The 16,732-nt window shown below is 42.7% G+C and overlaps 1 protein-coding gene across 2 annotated transcripts in view; it reads right to left on the bottom strand.

Annotated features, from left to right (window-relative positions):
• The window catches only part of LOC125751747 (homer protein homolog 2-like), a 426,913-nt gene that overhangs the window by 96,477 nt on the left and 313,704 nt on the right, over positions 1–16,732 (bottom strand). The window lies entirely within an intron of this gene.

Here is a 16,732-nt window from a genome sequence, read left to right as displayed (position 1 = left end):
GCACCTCTGTTTTGAATTTCAGCATGTGGTTTGACACGTTTATATTAATAATATTGTGATCTCTGAAGGCTTTGGCCCCAGGCTACTTGAACAAGACTACTAAAGAAAAGGATTTCAAAAAGAATTCTAGAGCAGTCTTGGGATTCGTCAAACAAGTCCCGGTACTTTCTCCCGATGAAAATCCATTACATACAAACATGTCAAAGCCGGGGGATGGTTATCATTGACTGTGTTTTTCGGTGCGTCTGATGTTTCTTTATAGAATTCTCCGTTATTTGCCGCACGACACTGGGAAGCCGGTACCGGTTGTGACACTCTGAACCTGAAGCACCTAAGCTGGTGCCACTTAGCGCCACGAACGTGAGTCTGACACTTTCCGCTCTCTCTCTCTCTCTCTCTCTCTCTCTCTCTCTCTCTCTCTCTCTCTCTCTCTCTCTCTCTCTCTCTCTCTATCCGAGGCTGTGCAAACCGCCTCCGTTACAGTGCGGAGGGGTATTTCGGAGGTCACTGAGGTCTCCGCCCATTTCGATCTGCAGCCCGGAGACGTCCGAGGAGGTCTGGTCCACTCCGCGTAATGACCTCCTGCCAAGGCTCTTTAGGGCAAAGACCATCGTCATTGTATGAAATTAGAAATATATATAAATTGTGTAATGAGAATGATTTGGAGCTGTGACATCATATCTGAGGATCACAAAAAGTAAAAAATAACAACAATTAGTTTGGGGGGAGACTGATATCCAACACACGATACTAGAGCACGATTCTACAGGCAAGATGTGATAGTCACTAGAAGTTAAAGTGGCTTTTATTCATTGATTTAAATTCTATTAAGTCATTTATAGTCACAGTACACCATGCAGAATGTTAGATTTCAGACTATTGACAAATGGCAGCACACAGCAGTATGTGTGAGTGTGTGTGTGTGTGTGTGTGAGTGTGTGTGTGTGTGAGTGTGTATATGTGTGTGTGTGTGTGTCTTCCTTCAGTTTCAAAGTAAAAGACCAAAATAAAACCCAAAAAATCTGATGATAACACTTTTGTTAATAATTGAAAGAGTGTCATTTTTAACCAATGAGGGAAGAAACTGCTTGTTAATCGATACTATCTGGGGTGGGAGACATGCACAGCAAACCTTATTCTTTTATTACTCTGAAATTCTGGCAGTATATTTTATTTTCTTCATTCTTCATTGAGCAATGGCCTTCACTTCTCTTAGATTTAATGGTCATTCAGATTCGTACAGTAAGAATCGTCTTTCTGTGAGTTTATTGCGGAATTACGCATGTGCATGTTATACATAACAAACTCAATAGTGCTGTTTCCTTTTCCTACACCTCCTGGGAAGGTTGTCTCTTTGTTCCCACAGAGCCTCATCTTGTGGCTTTATTTTTCCAGAGCCGTTAGAGTTGAACACTCAAGGTTTTATAACGTTATTTGCCAGAATTAGTAGAATTATTGGTACCACTTTCCAATACAGCTCCCTTTTGCCACTTATAATTATAATTGTCTATTGATGATTTACAAAGTGTTGCAACCTAATTACCAACCAGATTATAAGCCATTCATAAACCCTTTATAAGGGTCTTACCGTAAAGTGGTATCAAATTAATAATGATAAGCGTAATAATAATAATAGTCATATTCATGCTATTATTTACAGTAAAATAAAATAAAAACATGTAAGAATACCCATCACATGTAACATCATTTGCATAATAGAGAGATGTAATGGATCTAAAGAGTTTTTGCTGTTTATTTTGCAGTATTTATCTTACAATAAATTATTATAAATCGCCACAATTAAATATTCCCACAGTTTAAACTTCCACAGTTTTAGGCAGCGTCGGACTCCATATCAGCCCATTACGGCTGCACATTCTATATTTAAATAAAATATATCGATTTAATAGAATTTCCAGTATCTCCCAGTAAAAATCATTGAAGTATAGATAATTCCCTTATCCACATCAATTATGAGCCTCTACTGGGCTTACTGAGCTGCCGTGTTCCTGCTGGCCCTTGGTGGCTCCTGCCAGAATCAATTACCCACTTTTGTCAAACGGCCTCTCCTGTTTCCTTCCAGGCCCGCGGAAGACAGTGGATCCCGGACGAACCTCAGTCTGTCGATATTTTTTCCCCCAGTTCCACGCTGAAGTCACACAGACATGGTACCTGGATGAGGTGCCCCCCTCCACCCCTGCCAGCTGCTTGAGACCGCGGTTGCAGCGGGATAGCGTCCCAATTAGCGGAACGTGCGGCATTCACCAGTGCACAGCTGTGTGCCTCTTTACTGGCTGCCAGCATCTCAGTCGCGGGGCAGAACCGCGGCTCCGCTGTGCTCTGGGCCGGCCTGGACACCTTTACCATCGGCTTACGTAAAAAATGGACAGTCAGAGACTATCCAGCGTCTATACATAAGCTAGCAAGATACAGAAAAGTCACAGAAATGACTCCCGTGAGCCTGAAACAGGACTTTCTGTTTTGTGGATTTAATCACACACACACATAAGCAGATTAAAGAATTAATGCAACAAAATATCTTGTTCAAAGTTCGAGAGTGAAAAATCTACATTTCCATAAGTAATTAAATGGTAAATGTTTTTTTTTAAGCGTCCTTTTAAGTGCTTTACGCAAACTGACATTAAGCTGTGTGATCGCTGCCCAGGTGTCCCAAGCCAAGACCAGCCAGTGTGTCATCTTACGGTCACTGGGTGTATTTCAGATACTTCCTGCTGTTTTCTGACCAGTGTGGCTCAGTCATAAATGCCCTATAAACTATAGTTGGTTCCTGTTCATCGCCGGTGAAATAGTTTTTGGTGTTTTCTTATCGTCAGCGCCCGGCCCTTTAACAGACGGCACACTTCCAGATCATTTCCTTGCTTGCTGGCCCTCTCTGCTGTTTTCCCTGTTTGGCCCAGCCTGGGGGTGGGGGGCTTTTCGAATGTCTCGTTCATCTGTGTTTTAACACTCCCTCCCATGGCCTCCCTCTATGCCCCGGTTCCCAAGAAAAAACATGTCACCGTGACCCCTGAACCACGGCGGGCCGCACTCTCCTCTGCGGCAGGAAGCGACGCACATGCCAGAACGATTAACTCACCAGCGGCGTGATCAATGTGACGGAAAGAGGAGGGAAGGCGGAGTCGCCGGGGTTAGGGAGAAAAAACAAGCATTTTGTGGCATCGCTGCACTGCTCTTTGGCGGCAAAATCCTCAAGGAATTCACCAGAATGTTGTCTACAATCTAAAACCGTGTCACACCACGAAGGCTCGGCCTGTCTGCTATTCCCTCCCAGGTATAATAGCTCAACAGCTTGTCCGTCGATCCCTGTCAAGCCTCATTATGAGTTCACCATGGCGTCAATGGCCAATCCGCCTACTTGCATGTGGTGTCTGAAATCCCTGTGGAGGCAAAATTAGTCGGCGGGCCGTTCTTATACTTGGAAAAAAAAAAAAGTCCAGAACTCCAAGGTTATTTCCCCCGAGGGGACCCTGTACGAAGGATGTTGAGCTGAAGCTGAAATATATACGGGTACAGGGGCTAGCACCTGGCGAGCACATGCAGCGCGTTCTTGAAGATGAGCTTTAATACCCCCGCATTTTTTTTAACTAAAAATGTAAACATTCGCTACATGTGTTCAGGCCACAGATCCATTGCCTGTAAAAGGGGAATTTACTGCAGCGACTTCGTGTCTGGTGATGAGGGTCATCATGAAGACCTGAAGCCAGAGCCAGCCGTATCCGTGCCGATTGATATGATGTCGTCATTTCTTGAGTGATGTGCGATGCTGCACATTACTTCATTATAATGAAGGTGAAACAAAATTTGAGGAGATAAAATGAATGATGTCGGATGATATTTGTTGCTAGGCTGAATTCTTCTGGTCAAGGACTAATGCGACGGCAGTCAGGCACTGTCACTGTGAGGCACGGGCTGGTTGTCCTAACTACCCCATCTTGTGATGCTGGACATGCCCACGGTCTGGAGGGGCGTCCCTCTCTAACCCCACCAGCCCCAACAAGCAGCATGAGCATGTGTGTAAGCCCCCCCCCGCGCATCCCCCCCAGAGCAGCAGCACCTCCTTGAGCCGTGGCCGTGCCAATTAGTGCCAATCAGGAGCGTGCCCGTGATGTGCCTGTCGGGTGGACCCTGTGGAAGGGCCCGGTCCCACATCTGGCCCTCGCCGGCACAGCTGTCACGGAGCCTCCCGCTAGCAGGCATGCCTGGCCGGGCCCGGTGCGGCACGGTGGCTCCCGCTCATGGATAATTCATGGGGCTCCACACCGGCCTGCTAGCGCACGCCTGTACCTCTGCCCACATCTGATGGTTGGCTGCAACCCCGAGTTTAAGGCTCCAGATCTTTGCAGAAATGACGCCTGATCGGGTCGCTAAATAATGCATTACTGGGGTTTTTTGTTATGTAAAAAAGGGCAGGTTTTAGTTGCGGAGTTGGGGCACTAATACCACCTGACAGCCTCCCCCCTAGAATCCCCACAGTGTCGCCGTGACAACCGTGTAGCGCCCGTGATTGACAAGGACAAAAAGGAGAGTAATCTCATTTATGTTTTTGAATTGTCAACCATGGCAATGGGATTTGAAAATGAAAGGCAAACCTATGACTTTGAATGCAAGAGGTAAGGACTTTAACATGGCAACAGTGATTAAAAAACCAGGGGATGTCGCTGGCGGAGGGCGTCATGGTAGGGGATGCGCTCAATCAAACATTTAATTATTTACAATATGAAACAGTTGCTTTCAAGGCTCCTGAAAGTGTTTGAGGGGCAGGCTGTTAGCAGTTACTAAGCTACTTCCCATCAACTCTCACAAGTCAAGATGTATTAATAAGCTGCAGGGGGGTGGGGGGGGCTGCTTTTGTTGAAATGACACGTTACTGGAAGTGGGTGATTTTAAAAGGGGTGATTGAAAGCCTGAGCCCTGGAAGATGCTGACTCTGAAATTAAAGTTACCGCTCGCGTAATTAACCCGGACATCCTCAGCCCGGCTCGGTGCACTGCTGCTCCAGATCGCTCGCTCGGTGGGACGGGTAGCCGGGGACCTTGCCCGGGTGCAGCTGCACAGAGCCGGTCCACCAGAACGCCAGCTGAAACCGAAGACGATCATATTGAATTCAATGACGGAGTGTGGCCGAGTGCCTAAATACTAATGAGTGCGTAAACACACAAAGGGATTGAGAAAGCTTGCTGTGTATCGCAGGTTGGGCGCTTTGATGAGGAGACGCAGAGCTGATCCAGACTCGAACTCGAAGCTGATTTCATCCGTTCATTCCCAACAAAGTAGCGAACGTGGCGGAGAGACAGTAAATATACGGATAATCATGAGGGGCGTTTCCTGTCCGTTCCTTAATTTCGCAGTGACACAGGCTTTGCGTGCCCTGGACAGCTGCTGCAGGCTGCTCAGCTCTATAAGTCTACTGGAGGGGTTTCACTTGCCGTCTGGGGCATGTTGTACTGTAAGCCCCCATCTGGACGGAAAAGACAGGCAAAGGTGGAGGAACGGCAGTGAGGGACAGTGAAGATACATGGGTCTTTTGATATTTGTTTGAGAATCAGTTCCACGACCTCCTTCTACAGGGACACCCTGAAAATTCTCTCACAAGTTTCTTTCATTAAGCAAACACACTAAATACCTAACCTAAATACCTAAGCACCAGCTTCTAGGAACTTCTAAAGATCTGTACAAAGTAATCATCAAACCGGTTAAATAAAAACCTTTTGGATGGTTAGCATCTCAATGAGGACGGCTGAAATCCCAGCAGTTATTTTTTCAAGAGTGAACGATAATTTCAACGTATACCGCGCGCAAAAATGAGATTAGAGATTCTGCTTTGTCCCCAGATGCAAAAAAAGAGGCATTCAGTCAAATTCAACGAAGACACATTCCAGCAGAATTTGAGGAGTTAGGGGAGGAGGGGGGGGGGGGTTCTGGTGTGGGAATTACGTCTTTGTCCACCAGCATCTGTTCCCACCAGTTTAAAATGCTCACCTACAGTTGCACTTTCTTGTTTTTTTTCCTTTGACACAGCCACCCCAACAGAAATAGCCCCCGCTTCTCTGCCGTGAGTATGCTTTCATAGGTGTAATATAGCGGGGATTGAAGGACCTGACACGAGGACCCCTGCAGGAGCTTGATGGTGCCGCGAGCTGGCGAGGAGGTCAGCTGTGCCGCAGTTCACTGGGGCTTCATTTCAGGCCTGCAGAAGCTAGAACTCGTGCTGTCTTCTCCATCGCCATCCCGGCAGGATCGGCCTGCGTAAAGCGCTTTGCCGTGGAGGACCCATGCCCACTGCCGTGGGAATAAAAATTCTAACTGGACTCCAACTAAGAGGAGTAACTCCTGAGGAGTAAGTGAGGAGTCATCCGTGCGCCCAAAGTCCACCCAGAGAAACAGGCAATCACTTCACCTCAGGCCAACCTCAGGCCTCGGCTGCTGCTCTCCCCTGGAGCTCTTTGTGTGGAAAACAAGAAGGGATACCTGGGAATTCAGCTGGGAAAAACAATCTCTCCTTATTAGCATGCAGCTTTTCTGACACCGTTTCCAACATGAGAAGAAGAACGATCATTAAAACAGAAAAAATGCATGATGTGGGGATATATAAATATCACGTATCCTAACTCACGAACCGGGGACAAGCTGGCATGCACACTTTGAAGAGGCACTTAAATTACTTACGCTGCTTGCTACTGGGCAAAAACCAGGAGTGTTTTTCAGAGTGCGTGAATCGTGTCACCCCCCCACCCCCCCCACCACTACTCACTGCTTTTTAAAAAATGCAAAGGTTCAATATGGGCACTCAGCTACTCAATTACTCCCTGCGCATTACTGTGGAAGACGATTTCAGAGGTGGGGGGGGGGGGGGGGGGGTGCGGAGAGAGGAAGTGATGATACGTAACCACCACGGGCGGGTGACACCCGCGCACCAGGGTCCAAAAGCAAAATGGGGGGGAGGGGGTCAGCAATTCAGAAGATGAAACACCTCACTGTGAAAGTTTTATTTTCGCCACTGTTTGGAAAAGTATTAATGCCATAATTAAGCTGGGGGGGGGGGGGTTGTGCCCATTATGATGCGTACGCAGAAGCAGATGTTGCGTGTCTCCTCGTTCGGGGGCCTCACATTTAAAAAAAATAAAGTAGGGTCCACCAGTATGGGCAAATGAGCACCTGTCAGGAGCCACGTGACGTGTTAAGTGTACAAATTGTGGAGGCGAAGGTAATGTTTCCGCCGGGGTGATGGCTTTTGGTCTGGAAGCCGTGCTGCGGTGCAGCCATGCCACCATGGCCGGGGGGGGGGCTACAGCAACGATTATTTACTGCCTGTCTGCCTCATTTCCCCAAATCCGTCCTGGCATTATGCGTCGATTTCCCCTTGTGCTGCCGCTGAGGGGGGCCGGCGTGACAAAACAATGTGGGCTGCGGCCTTTTAGATCATCCCTCTGCTGTGCCCCCATCCCGCCACCTGCGGTCCACCACTGCCTCGCCGCTGCCGTGCATTAATATCGCAGGAAGAGCTCGGTCGCTGCGACGCTACAATGAAAAATGCATCGCAAACTGGCTGCCCCAAGCTACTACGGCCGGGAACGACTTCCCGCTAATCTCAAACTGAAGGAATGCTGATTCTAGAATATTAAGTTGACAGCTGGACGGAAATTGAAAATTGTGACCTCGAGACTGTAGAGTGAGACTGACACAGAGTATGTTCCTTCTCTATGTCCTCTCTTTGCCCAGTTAATGCAGTGATGGTGCATATCCGGCCTACAAGATGAATTATTTACTGAAACCTCTACAGGCCACACATAACATCGGTACAGACCTACGGCCGTCCTGATGGAACACATTTCACTCCACGAGTTGAGACAGATGGTTAATATGCATCTCTGCTGATGGCCCGCATGTCCATGACAGCACTGTGCTGCAAAATACTGCAGAAATATATTTTTTAGTTATTTTTTAGTTAGACATTTGCAGAGCGCGGTGCGTCAAATGAGAATGGTCAGCGTTGCGTTCCGCCGTCTCATGCAGGCTCTGCATTTTTGATTTATTTTGACAAGTGGGTTTGTATGATTTAGCATATTTAGTATGATTTGTGATTAGCCTGAGGAGGACATTAAGGTAGGACTCTCAGGTACGAAGTATTGGACGACATAGATAAACAGGCAGGAGACACTTTTGCCTCCGAGCTTCCGCATACGCAGATATTTTTGTTCCATGTGGTGTTCATCAGGTGCTAATTTGTAATTTCATTACAAATTTTAGTTTCACATTGTAAAATTGAATATGTTTAATATGCATGATTGAATTTTATGAATGAAGAGAATAACATACTATTTTTTTCATTATGATCAATGCTGGCATACCTATCTAAATGGGGACCTTCAATTCATTTCTATGGAAAAACCCTCATCCCAGTCACGACACCCTTAACCCCTACCCAGCTCTACCCTTAACCAAAAGTAACCCAGTAAACATTTGGCATCTGCCATTTTAATGTTTTTGATTGCATTCACAAATTTTTATGAAATTTGTTATCCAAAGGGCCACCTGAAAAATGTCCCCAATAGTAAGGAAGTTTCAACTTTTATCATACTTTGGGGACATTTTGGTTCCCAGATGTGATCTATGCAAACCCACACACACACACACACACACACACACACACACACACACACACATCAGTCAGAAAGCTTTCCTTTCAACAAATAAATTTGAGCATAAATACATTTTTTGTAGAAGTATATTAATACTATTAGCTGAGAATTTATGCGTCTAACTCAGTAGATGAACAAACGAATTTCACTTCGTTACGGTACATACGACAATAAATTACTTGAATCTTTGAATGCGCGACCCAAAACAACACGAAAAACACCGAGTTTAGCTGAATACGCTTTATGACATTTCAGAGGGTGTATCGCCATCTGCTGGTTTTGTGGAGTTAAACGTTTAAAATGGTCGGGATCTTTAGATAGATTCTTGAAAATTCTATGTAAAAAACTTACCTCTGTCTGTCAATAAAAGGCAGGGGCGTAGGGACCGGGGGGAAGGGGGTGTAAACCACAATTTTTAAGTTAACTTCACCCCCCCCCCCCACGCCCAATAAATAGACTTTTACTTTGTAATTATTTCCTTTAGCGGAATAAATAATTTGTTTACTACTCCTCTGTAGCAAATATATTTAACATTCAGCGATTTTGAAGTCCTCACATGACAAGGGACCTACTGCATCGAGATGGATAGCGCATAATTCCTAAATAAATTTAAGTCTTAAGTGTGTTTTCAGTACATAAATGCAGCAATTCATCAATCCCACATCAGCCAGGTTTTCAGTTATCTAGATAATTTGCTGCTATCTGGCTATAGCCACATAACACCAGTCGCGAAATCTTCCCAAAAATGTATTATGGCGGTCAACTTTTAAAAATGCCATGAGTATTTAACTCACATCGAGAGAGAGAGCATGAATTAGCCTAGATTATCTATTGAGGCTATCCTGTATAAATATGGTAATGTTCATATTAACACCATTTAATGCATTTGATTCTTGACCTGAATTCCGGTAAAAATATATGCTACAGAATAATAATAATAATAATAATAATAATAATAATAATAATAATGATAAGAAACCATTTTAAAATGTTGTATGACTATATATGTGGCCTGTATAAGTTCCTGATTGTCATGGTTATGATGTGTACAAGTATCTTGATTCATTATATTGAATATATTAAATATGTGTTTGTGTTTTTGTTCTAATTGATTTAAAACATAATGTCAAGCTATTTCTTGTATAAAATTTGACATAGAAATACTATCTTGACACTTATTCATACATTCAGTTTTAAGGACTGGAATATTTTGTCAGCTAGTACCCTACCAAGTTATGTTCTCCTGCATCAGACTCTCTCCTATGCCCTTGAATAAGAGTACGGAGTCCCTTGGGATTAATTTTAACACTGCATGAACTGTTGAAACAATATACTCAGAGATTTTCTTAGAACAAGAACGGAATTTTAAAAAGATTGTTTCTTTTAAAAGGAAACACACACCCTAGAAGCAGGCACGCTGCGGGGCAGTAGACTGTCGCTCCCATGCAGTCTCTGCAGCAGCATGATGAAAAGGCACAGAAGTGAAGTGAAGCTGATGTGATTTTCATCAGCGGAGGTGCTGGGTTTACGGAGAGCAGATCTGAACACAGACAGCATCACAAGATGCCAAACTTGCTCTTGCTTCAGAGGCACCCAAAAGAAACTCGCTTGAACTCTGTGGGGGCGACTGTAGATAAAAACATCCGTAACCCAGTGATAATGGCATATAGATCGTCTCCGCGCAGCGTGTCGGCAGGCCTGCTGCATGGCTCCAGTGTGAAGCGGCTCCTCGCTCGTTAGTCAGTCTTTTATGGATGTAAATACTGCAAATTTCATTGGTCGGTGCTGGATTTTATTGTCCATGGACTAATTATCTGTCTGACCTTGCCAGTGTACCGTTTATTGAAATAAAGCGCAGGCGTGGTATAGCTGATTACGAGCTGAGTACTAAAGAATCGCTTGAATGACTCAGTCCACGATGTGTGCTTCATTTGACAATCAGCCTAACTGCGAAAAATAGTGTGTATCGGTTGTTTTTATTAGCAATGTGATGTTTCCTCAAGCAAATGAAGCCTTAAACATATGTCACATGGAAACTGGGGCATAAAATGGTGTTTGAGATCTTAGACTCTCTATTAATCAATATTCGGTGCCTTAAAAATCACACATTTAGGTCTATAAATTGGTATAACCCTGGATATGAATAAATGCATGCAAATATTATTTGTACAGTGTTTACTAAGTAGCATAGATCTTACTATTCATCATATGATTTTTCAGAATTGACACAAATATAAATGCTCGTGTTGAAATCATGTTGTATATTTTATAGCACTTCCTGGTGGGAATCACATGATAATATATGTTGCACTCTCCCTCTGCTCTTAATTCCTTTACTGAAGTCATTATTTAGATAGTTAATCATTGCAGCAGTGTTTCGTTTGTCCATGTTAATTACAAGTTCTCAGGTTCGACGTTATAACACACAAAATAATTGACATTTTATGGTTATGGCCATAATTTAGTTACGTTTGCATCGCTGATCACACTGTAGTGCGCTTCCAAGTCTGTCTTAAAGTTTCAGCAATATATCGCCCACATGCATAAATAGAAACAAATGTGAGAGTGATTCTCCTTCAATTACACAGGAAATCTTGGCGTGAAGTAAGGATGTACGGATCAGTACTGAAATAGGCTGTCGATTCTTTCGATCTGAATGTTTCATTTTGAGAATCGAGTCCAGCAGCGAAACAGGCCGATCTGCTAATTCAAATGTTTATTTTAGCATGCATTATTTTAGCAAATCATTATAGCGAGCAGGAGATGAACCCCCACCAGGCAGGGTCATCCATAAGGAGCAAGGGAGTCTTTAGGGGGCTACTAGTGAGTGAGTTAATTAAATGATCAATCCACCCACCCAAACCCCCCCCTGCTCGGAAAATTTACTATCAGGGTTGGGTGAGCACCAAAAATCAGTATCGGGACCGATAATTGGATTGAAAGAAAGCCAGTGGTATCACCTATCCTTAGTTTGAAAGGTCCATCACCCCCCCCCCCCCCCCCCATTTGCAACCATGGCTGAAAAAAACATGCAGAAGTGCCTTTTAGAGTGGGAAGAATGCTGCCCTTCTCATGATTTACCTCCATCTAAGGTGCTCCCTGCATGTGAGATGATGTGCCCAATAATGCAAAAAATGTGATGAAGTGTGTAATGAGTGCCCTTCTAGAGTAGAAAACGTGATGAAGTGTGTAATGAGTGCCTAAGCTGCGAGAAAACATGAAGATGTGCCCAAATAGGGGCCTTTCCAGTGGATAAAACGTGATGCATTGCTGGGTGTCTCTCCAAGTGTGAGAATCTATAGAACTGTCCTAATGAACGTCCCTCCAGTGGAGACAGCGTGACGCAGGCCAGTATAAGGTGCCTTTACAACAGGGTGAACTTGAGGTGAGCTGCTTCATTTTTCTTAACTGTTGAAGCTCGCTCGCCTCAATACACTTTTTTTCAGTGCCAATGAATGTTGCTGGATTTGGCTAATGCTAACATGAAGTAATCTAACGACTAAATCCAGTCGCCAGACTTAGACACGTCGGTAGCCCTGCCTAAGAATTTTTTGTTTTAAAAACAAAACATGGATATAATTTGGGATTTTGTTAATAGAGTTTTATCGGTCTGCATTTAATTAATTGTACGAAATTTTTTCATGATTGTCCATCATCGCATTAAACTCCAAAATCCAGGTACAGGTCGGGAAACACCAGTGAATGTCTTTATGCATGAATGAAGGTAATAATACGCACATTTTCATATAGAAGCACACTTTTGTACCTTTGAGGGTACAATTACTTGTCCCTGGGGCTGTACCCTCAAGGGTCTGTCATCTGTACCCTAGCTGTAAGTAAATGTACCTCTTAGTCTAATTCAAGGTATGGAAATTGACTCTCAGAAACATTTTTGTACCATTGGGGGGCATTCATGTTGTTTGTACCTTAGGCAAGGTAAGGCAAGTTTATTTACACGCACAATTCAAGGATGACTATTCAAGTGCTTCACAAAGGCAGAAGGATACAAGACTGTACCAGTATGCATCCTTTTTCTGAGAGTGTATGAAGGTGTCTAATCTATTAAATTGACTTTTTGCAAAGAGTATTTGCACCAATAATAAATAGGAAGTCTGGGTTTCCCTGCTTAGACTGCTGCCCCTGCGACTCGACCCAGATAAGCGGTAGGAGATGGATGGATGGATGGACTAAATACCTGCAACAATATTTTACTGAATGTGAAAGCAGGTATTAAGCATATCAAGACATGAGTTACTGGTTTTCCTGATAACCTAAGGTTTTCCAAAGAAAATAAAAGATGTTTTTCATCCTATTTATTAGATTAAGACACGATAAGCTTCAGTTGTCGAAACGTGGTTGTTAAAATTGTTCACTGTTCTGCACGACGCCGATTGACCTGTGATTGTTTACCCACGCAAGGAATCGCTGTTCGACACGCGAATGTTTTAATAGCCACCAGGGGGAAGTAATCTTACATCATCCCAAATGCGCATACAGGAATATGTTGTGAATGCTACTTACGCTAAGTCTAAACACCGAAATGAAATTTCATGCAACCTTCAAATTAAAATATTACATTGATTGAAAATGACCAGGATCTCATCACACCTGGCATGATAGATTAAGGAATATACATTTTAAGAACATTGTTTCCCAAACGTACAGAAAGAGGTTATGTTTACTGTAAATAATTCAGCACTGGGTCTATTATATTCAAGGTGGGATATTTTTATAGAGTGCCTCATGTTCCCAGGTGAAAACACAGCAGTACCGATAAAAACAAACACTGTAAGTTGTCTTCTGGGGTCATAAAGTCAAGGCTGTGTTCCACCAAAATGAAAACAACTGACATCTCATCTGCGAGCATGAAGGACAACAAACCAAACTTTGACTGCATCTGCAGTTTTCATGTCTGCCTCAAAGTTTCTGGGTGTGATCAAGTGCCCTGCAGTGGGTGGACGCTTGGTTCTCTTGCATTAATATGCAAACTGATAACAAGCCTTGAGCCTACAGTTAAGTTAAGTCAAGAGTCAAGTAGGTTTATTGTCATCTCAGTGCACAGTGAAACGAAACGTTGTTCCTCCAGGACGGACACAAAGAACAAAAACAGAAAAAAACATGAGTACCCAAATGCAGGCGGAGAAAAGCGTTGGACGCAGAGAGGCAGCGGGGACTTAGCGCGCCACTATCTTGGAGTAGCTAGAAGTTTTATTTGATGACATCATCTGACCCTTGGTAGATTAGTAATGTGAGGAATCCCTGGTCATAATATCTGTTTATAAGAAACATAAGATATTGTTCATTGTGGGCCAGTGAACAGGACAGGAAACAGCAGCATGTGATCTGAGTGAACAGGGTCAGGGGGCATGTTATTATGGGATGCTGCAGGCTTCAAGGCATTACTGCAAATTTTAGGGAGTGTTCCCCTTGTAATCAATTTGCTTTTGTTAATGTTTTTTTTTTACGGTTTGATTAAGCCCAGCTATCCAGAACAGTTGCCACAAACGGTTTTTTTCATAAACATCTCTCTGATTAGAGAAAGCGGATAGATATAATTGTTGCATTACACTGAAACATGCAAGTTTTTTGTGATATAGTAATCACTGATGAATCAGCTGTAGTTGTTTGTTCTCAGACTCCTCTCACATGTAGTGGGGACAGGATTTGATTCCACACCCCCAGGGGCATGAGAAATAGTGCGCAGTCATCATGCCACCCAGAATTCATATTATCAATGTCAATCTCTGTATCATTGTAAAAAAAATCTGCATAAATAAAAATTACATGACTGTCATCAAAACAAAAAAAATGGAGCAGAATGAAGAAAAATATTTTCCCAGGAAAGAATCTTGTGTCAAAATATTTTATATGCACTAGCATAATTTGTGCCTGGAGCCATCTGACCACAAGCCAGTAATTTGTCATCATCACAGTGGTGTTTGTGTGACTTGTGCCATGTTTCCTGGTAAGTCTCTAGCAATTCTGTGTGCTTTCAGCATTAGACAGCAAAGCAGATGGACACAGTGATGTCCAGGCCTGTGCAATTTCTCTCTGCTGCTATTTTCACTTTGATTGGAAACATATGATCTTGCTCATTGGGGACCATTGAACAGGATAGGAAGCATGTGATATGAGTTTGAAGGAAGAATTTTGTTATAATTGCGGAAAAAAAAATACAATAATTATGTTCAGCAAAGCTATCCATGCATTTTCCAGTTCGCCTCTACGTACAGATAAGCTGTCCAGATAGTGTCCACCTTGTAAGGTCCTCCGAACTCTCGGTAAACTGTGCCTTCTCCAAATCCTGCATTTCGGCCATGTTTGATTGTGTTAAACCCCATAAGCATAGATACCTGCTCCCTCCCAGCCTTTCTGCTCCACCCGCATGCATCAGTGTATGACGCATGGCTTTACTTTCCCATCATGCATAGCGCTCTTCCACAACATAGCATTTAACACCACCCCGCCTCAGCTTTAGTCTTCGTACTGATGGCCCCTCCCACTTGTGTTCTGGCTGAATTTCTTTTTTCATTGTGAATGTTTTCTCCCTAATTCTGCTTTCATTTAAATACATTCTGCATTTGATAGGATTGTCCCCGAATAAAAAATAAAAGGAAAAATAAAAAGCAGCACGGTATTTCGTGAGAGCGCTAAGCTGTCCTGACACTGGGAGATGGAAGCGCAGGCGCTTATGGGGATTTCAGAAGCCAGAGCATGTCAGGAACTAACAGTTTTGCTTTTTGAATTGGGTTTTGAATTAAGTCATTTCTGTTGATGGTCCTATTTGAATTATTCTTTCAGGATTACATTTATAATGATTACATTAGCCATTATTATTGTATCTGCCAAAGCTGATTAAATAATATTTCTCACATAAGACCTGTATTTTTGGATGTACATGTTCTCATTGTGTTGGGAGGGTCCCTCCTACAATCCAAAAACATGTGGCTAGGTGACCTGATATCCCTAAATTGCCCATATTGTGCGACTGTGTGCTGTGTGTTTGTACCCTAAGATGAACTGGCTTCCCATTGCAGGGGATTCCTTGCCTTTTGCCCTGTCCTGGAAAGGAGAGTCCAGACCCTCCTCTGACCTCATACTGAATAAGTGGTGCAAAGATGGATGTTCTTTCATTACATATTAATCTACCACACATTAAGCTCCTGTAGCTCAACAAGTAGAGCATTGTGCAAAGGTCATAGGTTCAAATCCTTAGAAGCACACATAAAAATTGTAACCCCTCCCTGTACTGTAAGTTTCCTTGGATACAAACATCAGATAAATGTATTAATAAAATAATAAACATAAAATACTGACGGAATATAGACTTAAAAGTTTCTGAACATAAGCTAGTGTATTTTTGTATTGTTGATCTGTACTACATATAAAGCACTATGGATAAAAGCCTTTACAATACACAGAAATGCTAATATTAAATCATATTAGTGAAACCTGCAAATGAGGAAAGTCGCAAAACATTATCGGACAATCATAAAATACAAATATAACTTACATAATCAACAGCAACTTACAATTCATATCGACACCATATTCTGCCATATGAAGGTGCTATATCGATGTTTTTGTAGATATTTTTTTAATGTTATTTGTTTGGAAATATTTCCTTTGTCGTTCACAATCTGCTGTTGTAAAGTATTTGAAAGAATTTAATAATTATTTGTATTAGACCTGAACGTGTATAAGAGCAGTATATTCAGTATATGGGAGGTGAGGGATTAGTGAAATATTGTAATCATTATAGTATAAAAATGGCATTTATATAATTGTTACTGTGTATTATATAAATGACTTGCAAAACGATGCAAGGACAAATACTGTAGTTTGTCTAGTTTAAGAAATTTCTAAATATGAGTGTGACTGGGATTTTGGAATTGGAATCTGGGTAATATAAGCATATAAAACTAAATAATATATACTTTCATGGAGATTTACAATGAGTACAAATCAAAGACAAAACTGGTTGAATATGAAATAGTTACGACCGTATTTCTAATGTTTACATTTCAAGGTTCCTCACAAGAGCTAAGAATTGTCTGAATACAGCAGGTCTA

This window comes from Brienomyrus brachyistius, chromosome 11 (assembly GCF_023856365.1).
Source record: "Brienomyrus brachyistius isolate T26 chromosome 11, BBRACH_0.4, whole genome shotgun sequence".
In the NCBI taxonomy this organism is placed as follows: Eukaryota; Metazoa; Chordata; class Actinopteri; order Osteoglossiformes; family Mormyridae; genus Brienomyrus; species Brienomyrus brachyistius.
Note: the sequence above shows the minus strand (reverse complement) of the source record. Positions and strands in the feature narration are given on the sequence as shown.